The 15,524-nt window shown below is 44.8% G+C and overlaps 2 long non-coding RNA genes across 2 annotated transcripts; one reads left to right on the forward strand and one right to left on the reverse strand.

Annotated features, from left to right (window-relative positions):
- Positions 1 to 5,091: 5,091 nt before the first annotated feature.
- On the reverse strand, positions 5,092 to 12,235 carry LOC108632789 (uncharacterized). The gene is made up of 3 exons (XR_001916983.2): positions 11,431 to 12,235; positions 7,795 to 7,899; positions 5,092 to 5,342 (listed from the first exon to the last, which is right to left on the reverse strand). It is a non-coding gene; the product is annotated as an uncharacterized LOC108632789 (long non-coding RNA).
- A 6-nt stretch (positions 12,236 to 12,241) lies between these two features.
- LOC113463848 (uncharacterized) lies at positions 12,242 to 13,769 on the forward strand. Its single transcript, XR_003388677.1, has 2 exons — positions 12,242 to 13,126; positions 13,251 to 13,769. It is a non-coding gene; the product is annotated as an uncharacterized LOC113463848 (long non-coding RNA).
- Positions 13,770 to 15,524: the final 1,755 nt, after the last annotated feature.

The following is a 15,524-nucleotide window of genomic DNA, read 5'->3' on the forward strand; positions in this document are numbered from 1 at the left end:
TATAAACAAGAACGTAACAAAATGCACGTCTAAATAAATATATGTATAAATAATACTTTCATTTATTTCGAATGTTCTTATTTATTATGAAAAACTATTTTGCTTCTTCTTATCTATTTATATCTATTGTCTCGCGTTCCGCGTGTCGCAATGTGTTTCAGGTTTCTCGGTAACGGAATCCTCGCGTGGAAAGACGTCGGAGGCATTCGATTCGGGCTGCTTTACTTCTACCAGGATTTAAATATTACATTGCCTTTCCGAGAAGGGAACTACAGCAGTTTCGATCTACTTCACTGTCACGTGAAAAAATTCAAACCGAATCTAAATCTTTAAATGTTCAATAAATCAGGGAAGAAACCCGACAGAAAAGAAATCGCTGTTTAATTGTAATTACGATGTTAAATCGAAAATGCGAGCGTAGAATGTTGAAGAATCTTTTGAAACGAAAATGAAGACGGTTCGCGAGGTTGTCTCGCGCAGAGAGTTCACCGGCGAGGGACGAGAAGACTCGTTGGTAAGACAGTCAGGACCCGGGACAATAGGGAGGGTAAAGCTTTTTCAAAGGGAAAGAAGAACGGGGATAGGTCGAGGACCGAGTAATATGCAGAAGGTCTCGACCATCCTTTGATTTTAATAGATCGGACCCCAGCCGTTATAACACTTTAATGAATAGCCGTCTATCTTAACGCGGCTCTAATGCGAAATCAATATCTAATTATCTTTCACCGCGACGACGGCCCTTTCTGCCTTTTCGTCGTTCATTTTCAACGATCCCAGAAAAAAAAAAAAACTACTACTCCTGGAATCGCGACCTGTAATTGCTGCTCCCCCCCCTTTAATTTATCAATGATAATTATTACAATCGAGATACGCGCTGATAATTATCAATTAAAATAATCGACTCACACCGTTCGTTATTAACACTAGATTGCCCAATGAAGTAANATATACTAAGTTTCAGTCTTTCTAGTGTTAAATCTGAATCCCTCGGAGACGGTATCGGGTCTCGCTAATATTATAACGTGTAGCGTTCCATGGAACACAGATCGTAGAAAACGGATAGTCCCCCGTTGTCGTCGTCGTCGTCGGTGGCGACGACCCTTCATCGGTTTAACGTCGGCGCGAAAAGTACATGCATACGAGGCATTCGATCGGACACGCAGACAAAGCCACGCACGCACATACTCGAGAGGAAGTAACCGACGCGTCCTTAAGCGGCCTTCCGGCACCCTTCCTTTCCGGGTCACCCGTTACCCTGACGAGGGAGGTTTCATAATTGAGGACTAATTGTCGCTCCGCGGCCACGGTACGCCGCTCCAACCGAATGAGAGGGAGCGAAATAAAGAGGCTAAAAGCCGGGCTGGGAACACCCTTGGGGAGGATTCCGACCGCTGGTTAGGTCGATGACCAACTTTCGGTACCTCGTGACGTACCACGAGTCTCAAGACATGTAAGACGTATCGCGAGTTTCAATGAACAAGCGACGATTTTCTACATTTCGATCAGTCGAGATGTTCAGGATTTGGACGTGCTTAATTTAGCATGAATTACGTGATATCTAATTTTTCTCAAAAATGGACTTAAACCACTTTCAAAATAAACGGTCCATTTATTGCTTGGCGACGATTGCGTGAATAAATAATGATTCATCAATACCTCGTTTCGCTCGGTTGAGAAATGCTAGAACGAAGATTGTTACGTGTACTGGAGCCACGCAGTTTGTACGACGGCTTTCTACGAGCATCGAGCGCGGTTAAAAAGTGTCAAGTCAGGAAGCCGAGGGTGGTGAAACGATTTCCTCATAAGCTCCATTAATTATCGACGGCTCGACAGCGTGCATCGCTGACTAGATGTACGAGTAAACCTTTCAACGAACGCATTTTTTCTGTCTCGTCTCTTGTATAAATTGTGATTAATAAATGAATCGCAAAAGATGTTCGCATTATTATTTCACGACACCAGACCGAATGAACAATTCAGAAGAACTAGAAAAGATTAGGATTTCTGCATTCTAAATTGTATACNCCAAAGACATAACACTGTCTGAAACATTTCTTGTATCTAACAGACATACTTCACATATACTCACATACTACAGCCATAACTTCTGTTAGAAGCATTTTTAGAAGCCATTTAATGTACACTAAGAAAAACAATTAATTTACTTTAGCTGCAATAGAAGACGAACGATTGGAAAATTCGATAATCTCGAATAATTAAAATATAAGTCGTGAGACCCGAATCATAGATAATAGTAAAGCTAGCCTGGATTAAGATTCTTCGCGCAGGAAGTTATATAGTTAAATTATTTTAAATGCACACTTGTGAAACAATTCTCGCGAAATGGGTTAGAGAGGATGTTTAATCCGGTAGGAAACATCCGGTTCGCGTGCTCGATCGCGCGTAATGCGCCACGGCACGGCTGTAACGAGCGACGTCGCAGCGCAATGCCGAGTTTTCGCGGAAGCATGCAAAATATTCGCGGCTGCCGTCACGCGGGTTACGCGGAAGCAACGTAAACCAGGCTTTCGGAAACCTATTTCTAGTCGAGAGCCAACCCTTGCTTATGGAAATAATACCCGCGTCCAATCGGAAGCGTCTTTTACGACCTCGACTCTATCCACCCTCGGTTCAATTAGTGATTTACATCAGGAATAACAGTAGGGAACTCTGCAGTGCTCTGGCACACCAGGAATTAATTACAAAATGCATTTCTTATACGTCGAGGTTCCACTTCTTCAGAAATCGACTGCATTTCTCATTCAATGTTCCACAGACTGACTCGTGCATTTTGTACAGGGCAGACAAATTGAGAACAAAATTCACATTGTATCGAATTCACATGTACAGCTATATAGTAACAACGAAATTGAGCCAGCTACGTGCATGTGTTAGTCTCCCTTAGGGGGACAAAATTCAAAAATGTTAACGTACGCACATTACCAGCACCTACATTAAAATTCTTTTTATTTTCACGCGTCAAAATTATAATAAAATCCAACAGCACCGACCAGATCAAGCATCTAAAAAATAAGATGTATACTTATTACTCGTTTTGAATTTTGTCTTCCTAGGGGAAACTAACACATGCACGTAGCTGGCTCAATTTCGTTGTTACTAGCTGTACTTACATAAGGATAACATGTGACCTGGCGGTTTGAACCCGCGTCCCTCGATGCAACTGATCGACTGAATCATTTGGCGTTCATAATTTTTGTAACTATCAACGGGAATTGCAGAAGTGGTTGAGAGAACGTTTCGACGGTAGGAGGAAAAGTTTTACGTGTCTGACCGCGTAGCCGACCTAAACGACATCGTATAATATTTTAATGACATCATTAGTGGAATTTAAAGAAACTTGTCCGCGAGCCACTTCGCCCGGCGATCTCGCGCTAGTTTTATTCCTCATTTCGCCCATTCTCGTTACACTCTCACGTCGCTATGGTATTTCCGTCGAGCGCTCTCACGCATTCACTACGTATTCGCTGCTCTTGTGTCGAAGTTGCAGAAACTATTTGAAATAACTCCACATCGGAATACGAATTTACATATTCGTAGAAAAGTTGTATCCTGCAAAATGAAACAGTGACGAAATTGAAATATAATTCTGAGAAAAATTCGTACAGTTTCCCAAGGTTTTCCGTGGAATTCGTTTAGAAATGATCACCGGAATAGATAGAATCTGCAGTTCGGCCGGTTTCTAGTTGGCCAAATAAAGCGGTCGCGTTCTTATCTCTTTCAATTGTCCCGGTCGTTCCCGGTTACGTCTGAGCGACCCTCGCGGCTCGTGAAACTTAATCAACAACGTCGGGGGCTCGCGCGCACGGTTTAATAAAGCGTAAACGCGGCAGATAATAAAGCGAAATAATAGATCGTGAAATCTGCGGGCCGGGGACGACGGAAACGTTTCCACCGCTCGTTCGAGACGAGACGATGGAAAAAAGCGATGACGTCTAGGCTCGACGACGCGCGTCGTGCCACCGCCTTTTCTTTCCTCCTCGCCATTGTCTTCGCCTTTCCGTTCAACTCGGGCGCACACCGCTCGTTTTCAAAAGCCGTGTTAAGCATCGTCCTCGATCCGACATCTTCCCAAAAGTTTCGCCTTGTTATTAATGAATAACAGTCTCACGTTTTATGTTTCACGTTGAGTCATCTTCCCAAAACTTGCTGACGTTATCACATTATTACAGCGAATTTCTAACAGCGACATGCACAGTGCATGTTTAATTAAAGGATTCGAGGATGAATTCCTATCTGCGTTTCTTCAAATCGTTTAAAAAAAAAAAAACGAATAAAATCCTGATTAGCGTTGTTTGATTTTTGTTTAAAAACCCTCTGGATGTATCGTGGAGTAGAATGGAAAACGCGTAATGGCAACCTGCCGGATATTTGTGGGCGTGAGCGTGACAAATATATACGTATATGATAAAAGCCGAGCTGTTCCGCTCCGTATCTCTCTATCCCCTGCCACCCCGCGCCGCGTATATTGATTTATAACTGGGCCGATACACACGCCGCTGTACATCGGAACGCTGTGTTTCGATTTCCGCGTGTAACGCGTTCATCGAAAATTTGATATTTCACTTGGAATATCAATAAGGATATCAAAACCAAAAATGGACCACCGCACCCGGTAAATCTCGCCCGGTGAAAATATGCGGCTATCAAATCCGTTTCTCAGCCGATCAAGACCAAGAATTCCGGATTTTGCGAAACGGGAATACGTTTGATAAAATGTATAAAAAAAAAAAGATTAGAATTGCAAATGTTATGATAAACCGTGGCTGTGCTATCGCGCACGTATTTCAAAAATCGTGGCAATGAACGAGTTTTATAAAAAATCTCGTTCCCTGAATTTAATCAGATAATACAGAAACTGCTTGTTTGTTCTTTTAATAAAAAATAATCCAGCAATTCTATGATTCATTCTGTATACTTACACAGACTATTTCCTATAGCATGTTACGCTCAATTTTCTATAAGTGCACATCAGTTTTGTGTAAAATCTCCAGGGGAACGTTTGCGAGATACATGCGCGATATTGAGGGACACGAGCCCGGCGGTTGTGGCTTGTGCTCGCACTCACCTTTCTGCGGCCGCAGCAGAGCATGGCTGCTGCGCTGCAGCTGCGGCGAGCCGTCGACGAGAGTTGAGGCTGATGACAGACGTAGCTGAGCCGTGCGCCCCCTTCTCGCTGCAGCTGCACCACGCGCACCTGCCGCTGCACCTGCTCCCGATCCCGATTCCGCTCCCGCTGCCCTTGACCGACACCGACTCGACCACCGTACTTGATGCGCACGTGTTTTCGCCACTGCATGAGTTCGGTGCGTCATGCCCTCTTCCTGCAATCGAAATCCACGACAATGAATCAAGTGTGAAATCAAGAACACAGACTTATGAGAACAGGACAAGTACCTGATTGAGTGAATGAAAATGAATGGAAGAGTTCCTTTCTTAATAAATGATAACAGAGAGCAACTCCACCAAAGCATGTCTTCTCTCTCTTTTACGAGGTCAACAAAAATACATTAGACTCTCGGTCTGCGACTAAGAAAAGATCTTCGTTTGCTTTGAGTAAATCAAATAGTCTGAACATTTTTATTAAATTCTACGAAAAGCAATTCTGACCACCATAAATGGTGAACTTAAAGGAAATGACATTTGCAATCGTTATCATGATTTTATGTTTTGTAAGTTACTTAGGAAATATTGAAAACTTCGTTACTGGTTCAAAGACGATTAAATCAGTTTCTTAGGGAACCTAACCGCAGGGATTAATAAACCGGGGATCGGAATTCCGAAATCTTTGCACTTACACGTAGCTATCAAAAGCAATAAACGTTGAGTAACGTCGTCGCTAAAAGGGTGTACCGGACCGTGTTGGATGTCGACTAATGGACTTTGTTAACAAAGCAGCTACTAGTTGCAAATTTTTGTTTAAGCTAAGGACCTCGCGAAACCAGGACGATCGATCGACACTGCGAGCCATGCTAAAATTCGATTTAAAAAACGGCTGTAGATTCGAAGAGCTCCGCGTTTAATTTTGTTAATCCATACCACTTGGAGCTTCGAAAATTCATTTATTTTCGATAACGCACGCTCTTGATTGATATTCATTCGGATCAAGCACGGTTAAGTCAATTTCGAATAAAAGTTGATTATGATTTTCGCTAAAGCCAGTCTTTTTTTTTCACAATTTTACTGATTCTACGATTCTCGTTAAAACAGAAAAATATTGTAAAACGCATTTAATTCGAAGCTCATCGGCTCTTCCTCGAGGAACGTAGAGACCAGGAGATACATTCCATCTTCGAGCACGTCGTTACGTTCGATGTTAATTAATGAAACTCAATTTAATTACGGTGCGACGCGTTATTAAGGGAAAAAAAATTGGTTTCGAATTGGACGAACGCGAGGAAGGTAAGTTCCGATAATCGATCAGCGTTTATTTTGCGAACAACGAGGAACGCGGAGAAAGGGAAAGACACCCGGCGAGCCGAGGTGGAAACGAGGCCGGTCGTATCGCGTGCCAAATTAAAATCACTCGATCATTTGGGAACCGTCGGATGGATACCGGCCATTAATAAATTAACACGGCCCCGGTATCGACTGCGCCGAGATAAAGTTATTTAGGTCGACCCCTGTCCAATACCGGCATATTTGCTTTAACACGTACATCCCTGTTCACAAATTTCTCTATAATCCAATGAGACATCACACAAACGCATATGAAAATTCCTCATGGCTCAATAAATGATTAAAAGAAGACATTTCGCAACTACATTATTCCTTGGATAAATGTGAAAAAATCCTACAGGTGAACCGTGACTTTTTTTTTTCACAAAGTTTTTTAATCTCGTTTTCCTGATTAAAATAACACACGCGCAATCATGTGGCAAAAAAGAGCTTTACACATTGCGTGAATACTTTACGTTTTAGAATGCTTGTACAAAAGTTATTCAATAATCGACGACGAGGATTCCAGGAATGGTTCGAAACGAGTCGTATCACAAACTGGTAGATAAGGACGAAACGGAACACCGCACGGAGAGGAGCGAGTAACCGTAACCGAATAATCGATCGCACGTGGCTGAGCGCAATCACAGTTGACCTAGGGCCACCACGGAGAGTTATGCCAGGAATCTCATAAACGGCGTCCATCGCCGGCCGAATGTCTCGGTCTTCGATTCAATCGGGGTTACTATTCATACGAGACATTCTGCAATTCTGTGTCAAGCTGCCGCGAGCGGCTCATTAAGAATCAATGAAATCCTGAACGACGGGCGCGCGCGGCCCATGCAAGCTCAGCCGTGAGAGCCCCGTGTCGCAACCTTGACCCCTGACTTCTAAAAAGGGGAGTTGGCCGGCCCCTGGTGAACAATTTGTTGGATAATCTAGCTTTTGACTCGCTCCAGGCAATTAGTAACTCGCGCCGGTAATTAGAGAACCGAATTAACCAGTAAATGCGCTGTGCTTAATAAATAGACTGCGCGCTTTATGCATTCACTATGCGAAAATATAAATTATTTAAACAGCCGAGGGAATTGGATTACGTTTCAGAAATTGATACGTCGAAGTTTCATCTCGCAAGAAAATACAAGAGCGATTATAGAAATATCGAGCATCGATTACAATCGCTTTAATGATCGTGGCGATTGGGGGTCCTCGTTCGCAAGGGGCAGGCAAACTCGTATTTCCAGCGTAATTTATAACAATTCTCTTGGTAAACTAGAAAACACGAAAGACAGCAACGGAGATCTTTTACTTGTCGTGTATGTCGATAGGTTTATTTACCTTCTAAAAATCATTTCTCGCGCGAAGGGCCGACGGGTCCCTGCTCGAGCTGGCTCGGTCGACTTCTCTCATTCTGGTCAACAGCTCACCCTCCTCCCCGCTCTTCTGTAACAACAACGATTGCAATCACATTAATTGGTGATCGTACCGTCAAATAAATTATTCGATTATTCAACAAAATCGTTATCAAAGTTGTTTCAGTATCTATTCTGTAGATTATCTAGCCTGCCTTCCAAAGTTCTACTATATCTTGATTTCTTAGCGACGAAGCTTTAAAGATGCGAGGGTTGGGCGTCCGTCGGCGAGCTTCCGTGGGGTTTCGTGGGGCTTGCCGATGCACACCATCGAATCTCGCTTACAAAGAAAGATTCACCATACACGTGTATAATCAGATTAAAATAAAACTTCGATAACGATTTAAGTAATAATTACACTGATGTTCCCTGAAGAATTCCATTTCCAACCTAACCTAACCTAACTTAACATACATTTCATGAACGTTCAAGGATTGCGGATAAGAAATCTTTTATAGTACAGAAACGTGAAGTGTTTCGTTTCTCTATTTTAATCAAAGAAGATATGGAACAAAAGATAGTAGGAATCTTTTGTGAGTAAACGTTCGACGATAAAGTATTACAGACCCTGGAGTCTCGGGCCCATAGGGAAACTTTATCGTTTAAGCAAAGGAGCTTTCAATATTGAATAAAGCTTACTGAAGGATTCCCGTCGATCACGTATCCTTTTCTCTTATTCCCCACGACAAGCCGCGCGATAACAGTCTATTCTCGGGAGATGAAAGAACCGCGAAGTGAGCGACGAACGACTGCACACGCTTCTCGAACGGCACGGCACAGAGACACAGAATCACTCTTATTTCACACGTTTCTCAACCGCACGCGTCTCAATCGACGAAATTTCTTCTTTACAGTTGAGAAAAATGTTCTCCACGTGCACGCGAGGATTAACTACACCGACTCACGCTCAAGCATGACCTAACAACGTCGTACACGCCACTTAACGCCCGGCACGATTCCTCGTCCTCTGACTCCACGGCGAAGGAGCGTCGACTTCAACCGACCTACCGTCGCGCCGGGGTGGCGAACGCGTTCTCAAACTGCGCGAAGAGACCTCCCTGTCTCCCGTGTCTGTGTGTGCCGTCGTTAAATAAAACGGGGAGAGCCCGGTACACACTGCGCAAAATCTTTCGTCGTAAGGACGGTTCGATCGCCCGCTCGTTCGGTCCATGTGATATCAGTCATCTGGATGATACACTGCCATCAAACCGATCATTTTCCACGGACAGAACCCATAAACGTTGCTCCAACGAGCATCGCTCGGCTGTTTCCCGAGTCATGAATAAACTACGAATTTTAATATAAATCATGTCGATTTAAAAAACGGATTTCATTTATACCAACACGCGTTATAACGACTCATACGAAATAATATGTATTTTAATGATTCGTCGCGAAATTCGTAATGTATTTTAATACGACGATCAATTAGCGTTATGATTCATGCATACATAATGATACGCATTTTAACTATTCATAGTGTGCCGTAGGAGAAAATATTGCTTCGAGCTTGATTGCACTGAACGCGTTCCGGCTAGAATTGTATACGCGGTTAAAGAATCAACGGGACATTCAACTGGTTCCTGAACTTCGTTGCCCGATCCCGCTTTCCGTTCTATCGATCCCGAAGACACGAGGGGTGTCACTCGTGGCAATGAAGAAGCACCAGGCTTGCAAACGAGGAAACAAAAAGGCCGACTGACCAATCGATCTCGTCGCCTTTTACTACTTCATTAAACCGTTATTCTCGTCCGTATTTGGGTTAAGTGCTGTACCATGGGTGTTCTACAGACCTAACCCATTTCAGAAACAATTATTTCGTCCAGGACGAATCAATAAACTAGAAGGACGCATTAATTCGATGAATCGCGTCAAATTAAAAGTTCCTCCAAGAGGCGTAAGTATAGATAATTAATTAATTAGTCTGATTATTCATCCTGTATATAAAATATCTCCCTCGACTTAATTCATGTAGGAAGACCGACGCACTTTAAGAACGCCGTTGCAGCGTGCAAGTAGTTCGATTCCGGCGCAGCGTGAAGGGATTATCATGCACGAGTAAAAACGTATACGGATATAGGTGTACCGGCCGTAACGATGCCATTATCTTCAAAGAAAGTTATAGAAGGTGGTGGGAAGTAAAGCTATTTACACGCCGCACCGCGTTTCGCCCTAAGGGTGTCGTTATTCTAATTATGGATTACACCCCGTGTCCGAGTCGGTTGCAGAAGGTAGGCCCGTGAAAAACTACCACCGAAACGTATCTGAAAATAGCGTAAAAATATCTTCAAGACCGTGGCGAGTAATAATGAATGTTCGTATTTTAGAATCGTTCTGATAAAGAGGATTTGAAGTCGGAAACCGCTGGGTGTATTAGTCGAGGACGGAGTTAATAAGATTCGAAAGAGGGTGGATGGGTGGGAGCGAGTCCAACTGTGAAAAATAGATGCGAGGAGGGTCGATAAGGCGGCAATGGACGGAGAAGAAGCTCGTGGGGCGCAATTTCGGATCGTACGGCACCGTGGCCGGGGCCTGGATCGATAAGGGATACGTTTAAGAGCGATAGTTAACAGGAGCAACGCAGCAGCCCGACCCCCGTATATCTCTACGCTTTATTCGACGAGGAGACGTCTGTCGAGTGACACCTGTCAGCGAACGGTTCACCACGGGCGAGACTTAAAATAACGAGAGGGTAAAAGCTGTAACAAGAAAACTGGGGTATAGGAACGAGCGAAGAGCGAGACAGTGGAACGACGACGGGAAGTAAGTCGCCGAGTGGAGATCGATAGAAGTATGAAAACGGGAGGAGAGTAAATTAAAAGTAACATCGGGAGAAGTACGAAACGACGTCGAGCGTCAAAGATAAAGCAGGAATTACCGGGTGAAGAAACTGTAACGTCGAGACATAAATCGACGAAGCAGGGCGAACAAAAAAAAAGGAAAAACTGGGTAACGAAGTAGATTGTATGAAGAAACCAGACACGAACCCGGAGGGTGGAGAAAAATACCGCGTGCGGGTGGAAACGGGAACGAAAAGAAAAAAAAAAAGGAAGGAGTAACGGAACTGGGTAGCGGTCTATAGACGTGCACCGAAGAGAGGGTTCAGAGACCGAAGCGAGAAACAAAGCGGTGCGGCGCGCGGAGGAAAAACCGAATAGGAGGAAGGAAGAGGTGAAGGAAGGAAGAAAAAAAAAAAAAAAAAAAAAATGAGAGAATCGGGTATACCGAGTGCGGAGCGCGAAGCAACCCGAAGAAAGGACGAAGAAAGGGAAGAGGGTCGAGCGAAGCACGATTTCGTGGTGGCGTGGCAGAGCCAATGGTCCCGGACCAGCGGATCGATATACCCTTTTTCGAGAGTGCCTTCAACCGACCCTCCCTCTATATACTCGACGTCGTACACACGTACACGAGCGGGCATACCCGCGCACGGACGCGCGTACACGCGTACATAAACATCGCCGCCCTCCGTTCCACCCTCTCTACGGCTGGAAGACGCGGTTAAACGTCTCCAGCGTTGAATGAATCGAACCGACGGGCCAGTCATGAAATTGGTACAACGTACCTTACGCAGGTCGCAGCTCCGAAGACCCCCGAGGAGTTCCCAAATATTCCCTTCGCAAACTGAGGAGTCCCTTTTCACGAGCGGCGAAGAAGGGAAGCGCGGCACGAGTCTTCCGGTTGCAGCTTTCTCACCTCACCGTATAAACGCCACGCGGGAATCAATACGCGCGCCTGCCTCAAGCTTCTCTCCCTCTCCCGCTATGTCTATCTCTCTCTTTTACCCTGTCTATCTCTGTCCCTCTACGACGCGATTCTACTACTCTGCCGGAGCACTCTGATCGTAAACGCGGTTTCAGTCCAACCGGCAACTGGTACGGAAAGTCCGCGTGCCGGGAAACGCACGAGGAAGATCGAAGACGAAGAAACCGAAGAGAACACGTCGGGGGTGGGCCACGTTTCGCAGAGAAAGACCGAGCGGCCTGCGGCGATCAACCGGACACGCGTCGCGCGGCCAAACGAGGAGGAGCACGAGGATATCCGAGGTGACGACGCACGGTGTGCAACGCACCGCGCCGCATAACCACGACTACCTGGAGAGCACCCGGGCGGACATGTTGGTCGGTGGCACTGCGCACACGCACGCCCCGGCACCTCGCCGCCTTCTTCTAGTCCACCGTGTGTATAGCGTATACTATGTACCGGCGGCCGCGGCCGGCCAGAGCCACTCCAGACGCTACGCCTACGCCGAAGCCTGAATCAATTTTTACGCCGGCTACGTACTCGATCTTCCCTTTCGACTTTCGGCTCAAAGGATTTCAACGGCCAGCGACGATCGACCAACGGCTGCGATTTTATTTCGGTCCCGGAGCCCTCGTTAGCGTTCCTCCGAGCCTCTCAAAGTCTCTCGAGATGACGATTTAGTTCAATGGCGTTTCGGGGGTGATTAACCCTTGGGAACCTCGCTATAAGTTACGTTCCATTGGTATCCCGCTGATTCCACGCTTCATTCTTCCTCCTCTCTAACAGACAAACCCGATATAGTAAGACGTTCAACGTGCACTATTTTACAAACGATACCGTTTGAAAAAGAGTTTAGGAATCTGTTCTTCGGAGACGAGATTCGAATGATCACGACGCTGGAATTTAATGGGTTTGTCGATTCGCCTGAATCTCAGTTATCCGAGCTTTTGGATTTTTTCCTGCCACGGTGCAACAGGTTATTCGAATGCTTTCGCGAATTCTTTGTTCCCGGAATGATTCAGTTCTGTCCGACCGAGCGGAAGCTCGCGCAACGTTCCCAGCCCCGTCGACCGAAAGTAATTAGTTATGAAACACGACTCCCCATGTGGATGATCGAAGGGGCCGCGATAAGGAGCCGGCTCCCGTTTCAAACAATTTTCCAATCAGAGGCCAATCGGTCGAACATTATTTCGTACACGTTTCAAATTTATTTATAGTTCTTATGGTCCGTTCCTGCTGACACATTTTCAATAAAACAGAGCTGCTTCCTGTTTTAAATTCCTGGCCTGGCATACGAGCATAGAAACATTCAGTATCGAATATCAATTAATCTAACCGAATCTCCTTGGCTAACACGCCGGAGCCATTGTCTTACGCTCGAGCGAGCTCGCGGCGCAAATTATGGTTCAAACGTGGCAGCCACGAGTCGCATTACCAATACAAATTATTCTGTTACACAGAGACAAAAACCCGATCTCTATTTACATCTCTTTGGTAAAATATCGCAGCAGTAAAAGGTGAGTTTTTATTATAAAATTGAACTATTGATCACTTAAACTAATTCCCCAAGAATTTTCTATGCATTATAAAATATTCATATCAAAGATGAAATGCACTTTAGTATTTTAAATATTACTGCAGGTCGACGTAAATAAAAATCGAAGTGGAGTTTTGCTACTGAGAAAATGACGTTGATGCAAGGAGACAATAAGGAGAGCTCACGTATCCCATTGGTTCGATGAGCATCGTTTCGCGTGGAGGACTATTTACAGCGAGCGGGAAGAAATTTAATAAAACCTGAGAAAGTCGCGGAAACCGACGTAGCATACGTTTGTGCCGTCGCCGAGACGGCGAAGACGCGACGGGCGGGAGAGAGGCGCGGCGGAGAGAAAAATTTCATCGTCTGCGTGCAGTGCGCGAGGGTTCGACAGCCTGTGAACGAGCAGGAGCTAGGAACTCGTCGCACAGTGGCACAGAATCAATTTCCCACCCGAATCTACGCGTTCATAAGTCTTACAACATGTTCCAATATGTATAACACAATCACGGTCTAACATTCATGATTCGTTGCACGATTTCTTGTATGATTCTTCCATTTAGTAAGAAACGGCGTTTGTATTCCAGTTTTAAATAAAATGTAATATTCCGCTTAAAGATAAATTATGACGATTTACGTTTCGCAATTTTAATTTATCTACCTTTTGCATTTTTTATATTGCAAGAACGCTGATTGCCTGGACCGTTGATCTTCTTCTTTACGTTGCTCTTCTTTCTTGTCTCTTTTTCTTGATCGCAATCAGCTGGCAATTGTCATGCTTTCATTGCGGACGACCACCGTTACACCCTTAACCCTTCATTTCACGCCGATTCAACGTTCAAGCACCTAAGAAATTTCAGATCATAATAAACGAAATCATTTACGGAATAATACTCGAACAATAAATAAACGAAATGTATAAAAATATACATCGAAAGTGATATAACATTTATAAAGAATATAAAAAAATGCCTGTCCTATTTTCTAAATGAATGTTCCATAAAAATCGGTAGTTTAATTATAGAGAAATTTTATTCTCGTTTTTCAACGATCCTTACAGTCAGACTCAGTGTGAGCGGAAGAGAGTGGATCGGGGTACGTTAATAACGACGAGGATCGGAGAAGAGTCTCCAGCGGACGTCCAATAAAACAGGCTGTGCGAACAGCGTTGAAATTTATTCAGGATCCGAGGCTGACCGCCGCTCCGTGACGAGCAATTAAACGCAAAAACGAGAGGGGATGATGGGATCACCGAAGAAGATCGATGGAAGTTACTTGTCTTTCAACGGGGTGTATCGGTTTCACTAGAAAGCCTAAACGCGAAACGAGATCCACCTCGCCTTCCGCGTAACCGAACACGATTTACTACATAAATGCACGTTTTAAATCTCCTTCGTGCACCTATTCGCAAAAAGCTCTCTCCAGCGATCGGAAATACTAATCAACGACGAACGAATTAATGATAGAATTTTCAACAATAATTCATTCGTCAGCAGATTCTTTTTTACGTCGACAACAAAATAAGCTATGAAGGAACGGGGACAAGTCTAAATCCCCGTTCGATCAACGTCGACGATTCTCTTCGGTTTCAATTAATTCTTAAGCAGAAGAAGCCCCTCGGCAAAGTAATTCTCGTAAGGGAGACTGTCTTATCGTCGGAAATTTGTTCGAGTGATTCGCAGCGTGTAGGCTACGACACGATCCAAAGTTAAGTCCCTCTACCCTACCACCCGCGCTCTATCTGTGCGTTGTCATTCCCATCGAATCGAGCCTAAGCGTCCCACTTCCGGTTCGGCTATTCTGGCCTGGATCGATTCGAGGGACCGCCTCGTGTCAAAAACACTCGGCAGAAAGACGCCGCCGGCTCGTCGATTCGAGGCCGGATTCTCTCCTCTAAGTACGTGCATACATACGCACTAGTAGAATCATAAATTCCACGTTACGGAATCCACGAGCGATTCAATTCATGCTCTTCGACCTTCCACAGAGTCTCATTGAAAACTCGATGCATTATCCTTTGAATCACTAAAAAAAATCGTGCAGTGATACTCGAATTTCAATCGCGACACGTCTTATCGATTTTAGAGCACTCCGTTCTATTTTCTAGTTTTATTTCGTTCGCCCTGGGATTTCCGTTATCCTCGCAGAGGCGTTTCGCGTCCATGATCCCGGGTTAATCCGTCTCGTTAAGAATCGCGAGAGACTTAAATAAATCTGGATGCACCGCGCAACGCCGGCCCTGCCACTCGACCTGGAGTACGATGCTGTGATTGGACGGCATTTGAATGAATGCTATCCGGCATTCACACCCTTTTTTCAGCCCCTTCCTTTCAGCGGGCGACCGACCCTTGATGAAACCACCTCCCCCCCCCCCCCCC

This window comes from Ceratina calcarata, unplaced genomic scaffold (genome assembly GCF_001652005.2).
Source record: "Ceratina calcarata isolate Rehan_Ccalc_2016 unplaced genomic scaffold, ASM165200v1 scaffold174.2, whole genome shotgun sequence".
NCBI lineage: Eukaryota > Metazoa > Arthropoda > Insecta > Hymenoptera > Apidae > Ceratina > Ceratina calcarata.